At 43.0% G+C, this 9,509-nt stretch overlaps 1 protein-coding gene across 1 annotated transcript in view; it reads right to left on the bottom strand.

Moving 5' to 3' along the window:
- NEURL1 (neuralized E3 ubiquitin protein ligase 1) overlaps nt 1–9,509 on the bottom strand; it is a 100,642-nt gene that overhangs the window by 68,356 nt on the left and 22,777 nt on the right. The gene's annotated exons all lie outside the window — the stretch shown is intronic.

Below are 9,509 nucleotides of genomic sequence, written 5' to 3' on the forward strand. Positions count from 1 at the left end.
AGAAAGAAAGAAAGAAAGAAAGAAAGAAAGAAAGAAAGAAAGAAAGAAAGAAAGAAAGAAAGAAAGAAAGAAAGAAAGAAAGAAAGAAAAAAGAAAGCAGGCAGGCAAGCAAGCTCGCTCCACCAAAAAAATTCTGAGAACTAATAAATTAATTCAGTAAAACTTCAGAATACAAAATCAACATACAAAAATCAGTAGCATTTCTATACACCAACAACAAACTAGTGGAAAAGGAAACCAATAAAGCAATCCCATTTACAATAACTACAAAAAATTATATCTAGGAATAAATTCAACCAAGGAAATGAAAGATCTCTACAATAAGAGCTGTTAAACACTGATGGAAAAGATTGAAGAGGACATAAAAAAAACTGAAAACATCCATGTTTATGGATTAAAAGAATTAATGCTGTGAACATGACCATACCACCCAAAGCAATCTACAGATTCAATGCAACTCATATCAAAATACCAAAGACATTCTTTACAGAAATACAAAAAGCAATCCTAAAAATTGTATGGACCCCACCCCGCAAATAGCCAAAGCAATCCTGAGCAAAAAGGACAAAGCTGGACATATCACACTACCAGACCTCAAAATATATTAAAAAGACCAAAACAGCATGGCACTGGCAAAAAAACAGACACATAGACCAATGGAACAGAATAGGAAATCCAGAAATAAACCCATGTATTTACAGCAAAACTGATTTTAAACAAAGGTGACAAGAACATTCATTGGGGATAGAACAGTCTTTTCAATAAATGGTGCTAGGAAAACTGGATATCCAAATGCAGAAAAATGAAACTAGAGCTGTATCGCTCACCATATATAAAAATCAACTCAAAATTGGTTAAAGACTTAAATGTAAGACCCAAAACTATAAAAGTACTAGAAGAAAACATAGAAGAAATACTTCAGGACATTGGTCTGGGCAAAGATTGTATAAAGAAAACCTCAAAGCACAGGCAACAAAAGCAAAAGTAGATAAATGAAATTATATCAAACTAAAATGTTTCTGCATAGCAACGGAAATAATCAACAGAATGAAGAGATCACCTGCAGAATGGGGGAAAATATTTGGGGGGCGATATGAATAGGGGGAAACTATTCATCTGACAAAGGGTTAATATCCAGAATATACAAAGGACTCAAACAACTCAACAGCAAAAAACAAACAAAAATCCTCCAATTAAAAAACAGGCAAATGAGCTGAATAGATATCTCTCAAAAGAAGGCAGACAAAAACCAACAAGTATTTTTTTTTAATGTTCAACATCACTAGTCATCAGGGATATGCAAATTAAAATGACAGTGAAATATCCTTGCACCACAGTTATAGTGGCCATTATAAAAAAAATAATAATAATAACAAATGCTGGCAAGGAGGCAGAGAAAGGGGAACTCTTTCTGCAGGTGGGAATGTAAATTAGTACAGCCATTATGGAAAACAGTATCAAAGTTCCTCAGAAAAACTAAAAACAGAGCTACCATATGACCCAGCAATCCTTCTACTAGGTATATATCCAAAGGAAAGGAAATCACTATGTCAAAGAGCTGCACACCCATGTTTATTGCAGCACTCTTCATAATAGCCAAGATATGAAATCAACCTAAGTGTCAAACAACAAGTGAATGGATAAAGACAATGTGGTATATATACACAATGGAATACTATTTAGCCATTTAAAAAATGAAATTCTGTCATTCATGGCAACATGAATGAGCTCAGAGGACATTACATTACTGAAATAAGCCAGGTACAGAAAGATAAATATCAAATGTTCTCATTCATATGTGGAAGCAAAAAAAGTTGTTCTCATAGAAGTAGAGAACAGCATAGTAACCAGAGGCAGGGAAAAGGAAGGGGGAGAGGGATAACCAAAGGTTGGTTAACAGATTCAGAAGCACAGCTAGATAGGAGGGATAAGTGCTAGTGTTCTATAGCACTATAGGGTGACTATAACTAACAAAAATTTATTGTACTTTTTTTTTCTTTTTCTTTTCTTTCCTTTTCTTTTTTTTTTTTTTTTTTTTGAGACAAGGTCTTGTTATGTCACCCAGGCTGGAGTGCAGTGGTGCCATCGTCTCTCACTGCAGCCTTAAACTCTTGGACTCAAGTGATCCTTCTACCTTAGCCTCCAGAGTAGCTGGGACTGCAGGCGTGTGCCAACATGCCTGGCAATTTTTTTTATTTTTTGTAAAGATGGGGGTCTCACTATGTTGCCCATGCTGGTCTCAAACCCCTAGCCTCAAGCAATCCTCCTGCCTCAGCCTCCCAAAGTGTTGGGATTACAAACTTGAGCCACGAAGCCTGGCCCTGTATATTTTCAAATAGCTGGGAAAGTATATTTGAATATACACAATAAATAAATGATAAGTGTTTGAGTTGATATACATATTAATTACCCTGATTTGATTATAACACATCGAATATATGTATCAAAATATCACTGTACCCCATAAAATATACAATTATTATGTGACAATTAAAAATAATAAAGGCCAAAAAATACTGTCAAATTATATAATGGCAAGACAACTATAAAATCCTCAGTAAAAAAAAAAAAAACAGCCGGGCGCGGTGGCTCAAGCCTGTAATCCCAGCACTTTGGGAGGCCGAGACGGGTGGATCATGAGGTCAGGAGATCGAGACCATCCTGGTCTACATGGTGAAACCCCGTCTCTACTAAAAATACAAAAAACTAGCCGGGCGAGATGGCGGGCGCCTGTAGTCCCAGCTACTCGGGAGGCTGAGGCAGGAGAATGGCGTAAACCCGGGAGGCGGAGCTTGTAGTGAGCCGAGATCATGCCACTGCACTCCAGCCTGGGCGACAGAGCGAGACTCTGTCTCAAAAAAAAAAAAAAAAAAAACTAGAAGGATTTTGCCCATAAATAATTCAAAAGGATCTTTAGTCTCCTGTTGCACTTCAAAGCAGCCAAAACTGACTACTGGAGAGCATGCCTTAGGAGGGTTCCTACAAGAGGTACTCAGGGAATTCCAACCAGGGAATCATGGCTCTACATCAAGACACCAACTAGTAAACGCAAATTTGTGTGTTTTGGTGAAAATATTTACATATGTATCATTTTATACTACTATTCCCTACATTGATGTTTCACCTAACAAACCAATAAAGCTTCATTCTGATTGTACGAGAGAAACAGGATTTTTTATTTTTTATTTATCTATTTATTTATTTTTTTTTAGGTGTTTTGATCTTGTTGCCTAGGCTGGAGTGCAATGGTGCAATCTTGGCTCACCACAACCTCCGCTTCTCTCGAGTAGCTGGGATTACAGGCATGTGCCACCATGCCTCGCTAAATTTTTTTTTTTTTTTGTAGTATTAGTAGAGACCAGGTTTTTCCATGTGGGTCAGGCTGGTCTCAAACTCGCAACCTCAGGTGACCCACCCACCTCGGCTTCCCAAGATGCTGGGATTACAGGCATGAGCCACCGTCCCTGGCAAGAGAACTTCTAAGAACATAAAAACGAAGACCCAGAAAAAAAACACACCAAAATGCTGACTGTCAGGCCTCTGAGCCCAAGCCAAGCCATCATATTCCCTGTGACCTGCACATATACATCCAGATGGGCTGAAGCAAGTGAAGAATCACAAAAGAAGTGAAAATGGCTGGTTCCTGCCTTAACTGATGACATTCCACCATTGTGATTTGTTCCTGCCCCAGCTTAACTGAGCAATTAACCTTCTGAAATTCCTTCTCCTGGCTCAGAAGCTCCCCAACTGAGCACCTTGTGACTCCTGCCCCTGCCCGCAAGAGAAAAACCCCCTTTGACTGTAATTTTCCACTACCCACCCAAATCCTATAAAACGGCCCCACCCCATCTCCCTTCACTGACTCTCTTTTCAGACTCAACCCGCCCACACCCAGGTGAAATAAACAGCCTTGTTGCTCACAAAAAGCCTATTTGGTGGTCTCTTCACACAGATGTGTGTGACATTTGGTGCCAAAACCCGGGCAGCCAGCATTGCAGCTTCTGTCCCTCATGGCCAGTTTTTCTCCTTCTTATCGGTCACTCCTACCTATTCTCCCACTGAAACTTCCACCTATCAATCTCTTCCCACACAAGGCAAATGGTTCTTGGACCAAGGAAAATATCTCCTTCCAGCCTCACAGGCCCATTCTATTCTATCATCATTTCATAACCTCTTCCATGTAGGTTACAAGCCACTAGCCTGCCTCTTAGAAACTCTCATTTCCTTTCCACTGTGGAAATCTATCCTTAAGAAAATCACTTGTCAGTGTTCCATCTGCTATTCTACTACTCCTCAGGAATTGTTCAGGCCATGTCCCTTCCCTACATATCAAGCTTGGGGACCTGCCCCCACCCAGGACTGCCAAATTGACTTTACTCACATGCCTCAAGTCAGGAAACTAAAATACCTCTTGATCTGCGTAGACACTTTGACTAGATGGGTAGAGGCCTTTCCCACAGGGTCTGAGAGGGCCATCACGGTCATTTCTTCCCTTCTGTCAGACATAATTCCTCGGTTTGGCCTTGCCACCTCTATACAATCCAATAACGGACTGACCTTTATTAGTCAAATCACCCAAACAGTTTCTCGGGCTCTTGGTATTCAGTAGAACATTCATATCCCTTACTGTCCTCAATCTTTAGGAAAGGTAGAACGGACTAATGGTCTTTTAAAAACACACCTCACCAAGCTCAGCCTCCAACTTAAAAAGGAGGACTCTGTCAAGGATAGAGCCCAAAAACTCACCAACCAAGCAAGCAATTACACTGAACCCCTTGGGCACTCTCTAATTGGATGTCCTGGGTCCTCCCAATTCTTAGTCCTTTAATACCTGTTTTTCTCCTTCTCTTATTCAGACCTTGTGTCTTTCATTTAGTTTCTCAGTTCATCCAAAACCATATCCAGGCCATCACCAATCATTCTTTTTTTTTTTTTTGAGATGGAGTCTTGCTCTGTCGCCCAGGCTGGAGTGCAGTGGCACGATCTCAGCTCACTGCAAGCTTCACCTCCCAGGTTCACGCCGTTCTTCTGCCTCAGCCTCCTGAGTATCTGGGACTACAGGCACCTGCCACCACGACTGGCTAATTTTTTTTGTATTTTTAGTAGAGACAGGGTTTCACCATGCTAGCTAGGATGGTCTCGATCTCCTGACCTCGTGATCTGCCCACCTCGGCCTCCCAGAGTGCTGGGATTACAGGTGTGAGCCACCATGCCTGGCCTTTCACCAATCATTCTACGTGAAAAATGCTCCTTCTAACAACCCGACAGTATCACCCCTTACCATAAAATCTTCCTTCAGCTTAATCTCTCCCACTTTAGGTTCCCACACTGCCCCTAATCCTGCTCAAAGCAGCCCTGAGAAACATCACGCAGTATCTCTCCATACCACCCCCCCCAAAATTTTCCCTGCTCCAACACTTCAACACTGTGATGTTATTTTTCTTCTTAATATAAGAAGACAGGAATGTCAGGCCTCTGAGCCCAAGCCAAGCCATCATATACCCTGTGACCTGCACGTATACATCCAGATGGCCTGAAGCAAGTGAAGAATCACAAATGAAGTGAAAATGGCTGGTTCCTGCCTTAACTGATGACATTCCACCATTGTGATTTGTTCTTGTCTCACCTTAACTGAGGGATTAACCTTCTGAAATTCCTTCTCCTGGCTCAGAAGCTCCCCCACTGAACACCTTGTGACTCCTGCCCCTGCCTGCAAGAGAAACACCCCCTTTGACTGTAATTTTCCACTACCCACCCAAATCCTATAAAATGGCCCCACCCCAACTCCCTTCACTGACTCTCTTTTCAGACTCAACCCGCCTACAGCCAGGTGAAATAAACAGCCTTGTTGCTCGCACAAAGCCTGTTTGGTGGTCTCTTCAAACGGACGTGCGTGACACTGACGTTAATCATTCATAAGCGAGTTCTTATTTTTTTCTTCATATGTTATTGGATTTTCCTAAAAGTATATGTTACCTTTGTCAGGCCTCTGAGCCCAAGCTGAGCCATCATATCCCCTGTGAACTACACATACACATCCAGATGGCCTGAAGCAACTGAAGATCCACAAAAGAAGTGAAAATAGCCTTAACTGATGACATTCCACCATTGTGATTTGTTTCTGCCCCACCAAAACTGATCAATGTACTTTGTAATCTCCCCCACCCTTAAAAAGGTTGCTTGTAATTCTTCCCACCCTTGAGAATGTACTTTGTGAGATCCACCCCCGCCCACAAAACATTGCTCCTAACACCACCACCTATCCCAAAACCTATAAGAACTAATGATAATCCCAACACCCTTTGCTGACTCTCTTTTCGGACTCAGCCCAAAAAGAGAGTCAGTTCAAGGTATGGAACCACAGAATAGAGTTGTTCACCTGCACCCAGGTGAAATAAACAGCCTTGTCATTCACACAAAGCCTGTTTGGTGGTCTCTTCACAGAGACACGTGAGACAACCTTTATAAAAATTTAAGCAGTAAACTGTTTTAAAGCAACTATCTGGGCCAGGAGCAGTAGCTCACCCCTGTTATCTGAGCACTCTGGGAGGCTGAAGCAGGAGGATTGCTTGAGGCCAGGAGTGTGAGACCAGCCTGGGAAACATAGTAAGACCCATCTCTACAAAAAATTTAAAAATTAGCCAGAGTATGCTGGTGCATGCCTGTAGTCTCAGCTACTCAGGAGGCTAAAGTGGGAGAATTGCTTGAGCCCTGGGCGGTCAAGGCTGCAGTAAACCATTATCACACCACTGTACTCCAGCCTAGGCAACAAAGCAAGACCCTGTGTCCAAAAAAAAAAAAAAAAAGATTAATGGTAGTAGAGTTTAAAACGGTGACAAAAGTGATGACGATGGTGTAATGTGATCTCCAGGACGGGTGGCCCAAAACAACAGGCTCAAGGGAGATTTGGCATTCTTCTGGATAAGCCCTTAAGGGGTTCCTGAATCTCTATGGAGGGAACCAGACCCGACCAGCCCTCAGATGCATAAGACGTGAAGCCCAGGCACTGACTCCCAGGACCTAAGGCAGGTGAGCCCAGGACTCCACTATGGTTATATTACGCACTTCTGGACACCTAGCCCTGCCCTGGGCACTGAGGGGAAAAATATGAGAAGGAAACAAAATGTAACCTTTTCTAGACATAGGCACAACCACTGGCAATCATGTATCAATTATCTCATTTATTCCTCGATACAACTGGTCGAAGCAGCCAGTCGACTCTGCTGACCATACTCTCTTTTGGTAGGGGACAGGGCTACAAAAGTTCATTTTTTTTTTAAGTTTTTTTTTCTTTCTTTTTTTTTTTTTTTGAGACAGACTGGAGTGCAGTGTCACGATCTCGGCTCACTGCAACCTTCACTGCCTGGGTTCAAGTAATTCTCCTGCCTTACCTCCCGAGTAGCTGGCATTACCGGCACCCACCACCATGCCCAGCTAATTTTTTTGTATTTTTAGTAGAGACAGGGTTTCACCATGTTGGCCAGGCTGATTTTGAATTCCTAACCTCAAGCAATCCACCTGCCTCGGCCTCCCAAAGTGCTGAGATTACAGGCATGAGACAAGGCGCCTGTAAAAGTTTAAACTGTAAAAGCAATATGTGCTTATTGTTAAAAATAAATAAATATAACAGTACTGATTTGTCTGGAGTAAAACATCCTGTTCCTCAACACTACTCAACCCCAGCCAATTCTCCAGAGGTAGCCCCTGGTAACAGTTGGATGGGCATCCACTCAGCTTTGGTCTGTGTATGTACAAACAAAGTAAATATGGTTGAGTGATAACTAGATGCACAGGCAGATATCAAGGTATGGAACCACAGGATAGAGTTGTTCCCCAAGACACCTGCACCGCTCACTCCCTCACCTTCTGCAAATGCCATCAGGTCTTCTCTGACCAACCTACCAACCTATTCAAAGTGCTGTTCCCCAGACCCCCCAACTCATAATCCCTGTATCTGCCTCACTCATGGTTTCTTTCTCTCCAGGGCGTTTTTCATCATCTGACATCCATATGTCATGTTTTGGGGTATTAAAAATCTGTCTCTCTTCGTAAGAATGTAATACCATGAGACAGAGAACTTGTTCCCTGCTGTATCCTCGTACTTAGAACAGTGCCTGGCACACAGTAGGCATTGATTAAATACTGGTTGAAAGAAAAGAATGAAAGAAGAAAGGGAGAGAGAAGGAGGGAGGGGAAGGGAGAGGAAGAGGGGGAAGGAAAAATGTAGCACTCTAAATGCAAACAGGCCCATACTATACATATTACAGAATTTGCTCTTTTCTCTTAATAATATAGCAGACTTTTTTTAAACCACGGTACCTCATTAATGGGAAAAGCTGCAAGGTATTTCTGTGAATACATGTCATCATTTACTTAACCCACTCCTTCCTTCCTGAAACTCTGTGCAGGCAGTAAGTGGAGAAAGGGGCAAAATAAGGTACCCCCAGTCCATGGCTCTTGGCAATAAGCTCTCCCAAATTTCAGTCTAGGAAATTGACTGTTCGTGGATCAGGTCATGCAAAGTTACCCTCAAGAGACATAAAGGAGACCTGGCTGAAGGTGAAGAAAAGATGTGTTCATTGGATGCCAAGGATCGGTAAAAAGGAGATGTCACTGAGGCACACTGCAGTGAGGCCCATGGGGGCAGAGCCAGGGAGATGGTGGCCTGCCAAGCCCAAGTGTTGGGTCCTCCTGGCAGGCATTTCCCTGTTGGTGAAGTGGCCTGGGCAAGGCTCACAGCCCATGGGCACTGAACTCTCAGATTGTGTTCTCAACTTGCCAGGCCTGGAGCAAGTTCATTCAGCACTCAAAGAGCTGCTGCAAGGGGAGAAGGTGCCAGGAAGTTCATCTGACAGAAAAATGTCTCTTTGAGAAACAGTACATTGACTTCTGATTTGATTCATAAATCTTTGTGGACTTGATTACAGAGAGCCAGGGGCTTCCAGTCCTATCAACTCAGAGGAGACACAGAGGAGATGAAATTTGGGGCCAGCTCAGGCAAAGGCCAGATGTGGGCAGGAGAGGACTCACTAAGGAAACCAGCTCCTCAGGCTGACCCACCTAGCTCCTAGCTCACAAAGCCATTGTGTAGATTAAATGAGGTCAGAGCTGTGGGTCATGGGGCTCAGGGCCTGGTACACAATAGGAGGTCATTAAACGGTAGGTATTTCTTGTTCATTATTTTTAAGAAGGTGAGCAATGGCATAGAGCAGGTCACACAATGGTGACTCACGCCTATAATCCCAGCATTTTGGGAGGCCAAGACAGGAGGATCGCTTGAGCCCAGGAGTTCAAGATCAGCCTGGGCAATAGTGAGAACTCATCTCTACAAAAAGTTTAAAAAGTAACCAAGCATGGTGGCTTATACTGCTAGTCCCAGCTACTCAGGAGGCTGAGGTGGGAGGATCCCATGAGCCCAGGAGGTGGAGGTTGCAGTGAGAAGAGATCATGCCCCTATACTCCAGCCTGGGTGACAGAGTAGGACCCTGTCTCAAAAAAGAAAAGGGAGG

This window comes from Colobus angolensis, unplaced genomic scaffold (assembly GCF_000951035.1).
Source record: "Colobus angolensis palliatus isolate OR3802 unplaced genomic scaffold, Cang.pa_1.0 Scaffold44, whole genome shotgun sequence".
NCBI classification, from domain to species: Eukaryota; Metazoa; Chordata; class Mammalia; order Primates; family Cercopithecidae; genus Colobus; species Colobus angolensis.